Raw genomic sequence first — 4,095 nt, 5'->3', positions numbered from 1 at the left:
AACAGCGCACCACGCTCTAATTAGCTCATAACGTAAAGAAGCCAACTTCTTTACGCCATCAAGTATCCGGTCAATAGAATATGGCCGTATCTATAGAAGTGTGGTGGAGAGCAGGTGGATATGGATCATAATGCTAAGCCAAATCGTAAATGTCGGGTCCGCGGTTTACCCCATTGTTCTGGTTCATTCCATCCGTGCCGGCTAGCTCCAACTAATAGGCACGCATATGTAGTCAGTCAATGGGAAGCAATCTGAAATGTCCGTAAGCGAGGCTTTGGTCCATCTGTACAAGAAGGAACTGAAGTTCCCGAACTCGATTAGATAGAGAGTGCTTGTAGCGCATGCGTAGGGTTGTTGATGGAAGGAAGATGTGTTTCAATAAAGAGTTGCAAGTCCGCGCTCGTCCTGTCTACTTCTTCCCTGTGTATGGTCCTTTGCGTGGTTTTCGTTCTAAGGTCATCCATTACCAACTAGCCCCCCCCCCCCCCCCCCCACCGTACACTCCTTGAATTCATTTCTTCTACGTGGGGCTCTGTTTTGTGTCATCTTTCCTTCGAGAAACAATGCACGATGTGCACGGGTTTTATCGCTGCTACCACGATCGAGGCAAGAGTCTTGGACTTTTGCTTAAGAAAACACGTCTGTACGCCCAGCGTTGTGGGCCCCTTCGGCTTCCTGGGCTGCTCCGAAGGCCACTGAAAAAGAATGGCCAAGATTTTAAGGAGCGAATGTTGGAGACACGTTCGACTACTACGGGACTGGCTGCGGTTGGTGGGCTTCACTTGGAAGGGGACAGGCTCTGCTGGCCTGAGGACATTCAAGGACTACCAGAACCTGGCTGAGACTACCACCGAGTTCCTTTGGAACGAGCGACGACAAAGCCTACCTACTGTGCCAAAGAAGCAGACAGCTGAGGTTCCTGTTATCTACCTTGGAGGGGCGACTGTTCCAACTGCCATCGAAAGGGTCCTCAGGAAGGGACCTAAGTTCAGCCTGGAAGTACCGCTCAGCAAGCCTAAGCTTTTGGCTTCGGTTCACAGGATCGCTGAGAAGGTAGAAGAGGAAGAGAAAGGGTGCTGCCTTTCGCAAGGAGTTGATTCAGTGAGCAACACCTATCAGAAAAAGAAGGACTGCACTTTTCTGCTGAGAAGAGTGGCTGGCCCAATTTGTGATTCTGGGCTACGGGTTCGTTTGTCCGACAAAGAAGGCGTCTTCGTGGTCCTACCGCGGAAACTATTCGGCGAGAAGGCACTATCAGCGATCAACAAGAACTTCCGAGTAGCGGATGTGAAGCCGACGAAGGCAAAGGCGAAAGCGGTAGCGCTTTTAGATGATTTGAAGCTAGACCGGATGAAAAATGAAGTGAAGAGTAACAAGGTCCATGTACTCACTGTGTTCTTTAGTGCAAAGAGTCATAAGTTGGATTGCTCCTTTAGAGCAATCGTAACGGAGAGAGGAACCTGGCAGGCAGTTGTCAGCCGATACCTTCAAAGACACCTGAAGAGTCTGTCGATTGAAGACCCCCACAAGATCACCAGCTCGGACGGAATGGTGAACATTTTCAAAGAGAGCATGCCAGGTGTTAATTACGGCTTCTCGGTTGACATTGAGGAGCTGTTTTACTCGGTTCCTCACAACGAACTGCTCATGGCAGTCAGCGACTGTATAAGCGTTTGGGGGTGGTGGGGTTCCAAAATGCCTGCGGCATTTCGTTAGAAGGTTTTATGGAACTGTTGAATGTGTACCTCCCCTCAACGCTAATGAGTTTTCAGGATATATTCAATGTGGAAAAACGAGGCATTTGTATAGGTTAGAGTGTGGCACCAGTTCTCACTGAAATATATTTAGCGGAATTTGACTGTTCACTCTCGCGGGCGCTAACTGACGACCGCATCGCGCGAGTTTTCAGATACGTAGACGACTTTTTAATACTCTTAAAAATGAATCCCAATGACAACCCACGAGAGGTCACTAATGAAGTTTTAACGCCTTTTAAATCCAAGGCTTCCAGTTTGAATTCTACCGTAGAATTGCCTGAGAACTCCTGCTTACAGTTCCTGGATTTGAGATTGTTTTTCAGTGAACCGGACCACTTGTGTTGGATGTACATGCCTAGAACAAAAAAGGCCCTTTTACCCTATGACTCCTGTCCCTTTAAGCTTATTAAGAGAGGAATTGCTGCATCCTGCTTGAGGTCATCATTATTTAAGTCCTGTTTTCACAAGGTTTCACTCAGTTTTTCCGCTCAAGTCGCACGCCTAAGTTCTGCTGGGTTTCCCTCGTCGCTTCTGCAGGCCGCTGCCGGGTCTCTGTTGAAAACCCTCCACCCAACTACTAGTGCTCGAGAATCTGGCATTCGTGAGAGGCGGAAGTTTGAAGTACTGCCCTATGTACATAAGACCTCACATGGCCTGAAGAGGGTGGCAAGAAAATTTGGTGTGGAAATCTTCTTTTCGGTGCCTTGTAAGCTGTCCCACTTGTGCGCCCTAACAATGAATCAAGAACAAAAGCAGGCTGTGGTTCAAACCACAAAACCAAGTTTTTGTCCTGTAGAATGGGAGTAGTGTATGAAATCCCGCTTAGTTGCGGCTCAGTTTACGTGGGACACACGGGACGCTGCATTAATAAGCGCCTACAAGAACATAAAAATTCGTTGGGCTCTCAACGCGGCATGCATTTGCCAAAACACTGTCTTTCGTGTGACAAAAAATGCACGCCACTCTTTGAGCGTACAAAGACAATCGGAAGGGCCAAAGACCAGAAAGCACGTGAGGTCATCGAAGCCTGGCAGATTGATAGATATGGGCCCGATAAGTGTGTAAGCGAGGCTTCGGTCCATCTGTACAAGAAGGAACTGAAGTTCCTGAATTCGATTAGATACAGATTGCTTGTAGCGCATGCGTAGGGTTGTTGATGGAAGGAAGATGTGTTTCAATAAACAGTTGCAAGTCCGCGCTCGTCCTGTCTACTTCTTCCCTGTGTATCGTCCTTTGCGTGGTTTTCGTTCTAAGTTCTGAAATGTCCCGCTCTCTGCGCCAGCAATAAATACCTCATAAGAGCATGAAGGGCAGGCGATTATATTCTTGGGTGAATTTGGGCTTTCTTTTTCTTGTTCAATGTTTTTTTGCGTTCTCCCTGATTCACTGGCTAACGCAGCGCTCTGTTTGCCCATATGCAGGAGCGGCCCCACGAGAGGGAGATTTCATACATCACCCCTTCGGCGTACTTCACAAATGGTCGCCCATCCTTTGTGCCGCGACATCTTTCATCTTTTCCTCCTCTTTCGATACTTGAGTAAAAGCTTTTGAGCTTTTGCGGGGCTGAAAAGACAAGCGGCACACCATGCCTGCTCGCGGCCTTCTTTAAACTATGGGCCAACTTGTGCATGTAGGACACCATTACAGGTCTCACCTCCTCTTGTCGAGAGACATCTTCCCCAGCTCTCCATGCCTTTCTCTTCATTTTCTGTTGCAGGATTTCAGAGGCAGCCGTCACAAGCGGACCAGGGAACCCAGCAGAGGACAGCCAAGCCAATTTCCTATGAAATCTTAACGACATCTTATGAAGTTATGATTTCCAAATGCGGACTCTCGCCAGAATGATGCTATGCCCGTTTTTATGAGCGGTCGCCGCGGTGCTTCATTGGCCAGGGCTTGGCTACTGGTAGGAATGACGCGCCGCGGCGGTCGAATTTCGATGGAAGCGATATTCTCGAGGCTTGCGTACTTTGCGATGTCAGTGCACGTTAAAGAACCCCGGGTGGTCGAAATTTCCGGAGCCCTTCACCACGGCGTACCTCGTAGCCTGAGTCGTTTTAGGGCGTTAAACCTCATAGACCAAACCAAAATCTTTTTATTAGCTTTCAGTCAACAGAGTCGTATGGTAGCCTGGCTTTCGGATTATTGTGGTCAACGATACCAATGTGCCAGAGGGAACTCTTCCTCTCGCAGATGTAAGAGAGGGAATGCAATTTTCTCTTTGCCACTGTGCGGAAAGTGCTGGCAAAGCGACACACAAATTGAAGTTGAGCCCTTAAAACAACTCACCTGAGCCCGCAAGCCCTCCGTGGCACCATGTGCTGTTGAAAGGAAGTCA

At 48.5% G+C, this 4,095-nt stretch overlaps 1 pseudogene; it reads left to right on the top strand.

Moving 5' to 3' along the window:
- The first annotated feature begins 705 nt into the window (after positions 1–705).
- On the top strand, positions 706–2,338 carry LOC149356116 (uncharacterized; annotated as a pseudogene).
- The last annotated feature ends 1,757 nt before the right edge of the window (positions 2,339–4,095 follow it).

The sequence above is a fragment of the Amblyomma mixtum genome, chromosome 3, assembly GCF_055824585.1.
Source record: "Amblyomma mixtum isolate Tamu chromosome 3, ASM5582458v1, whole genome shotgun sequence".
NCBI lineage: Eukaryota > Metazoa > Arthropoda > Arachnida > Ixodida > Ixodidae > Amblyomma > Amblyomma mixtum.
Note: the sequence above shows the minus strand (reverse complement) of the source record. Positions and strands in the feature narration are given on the sequence as shown.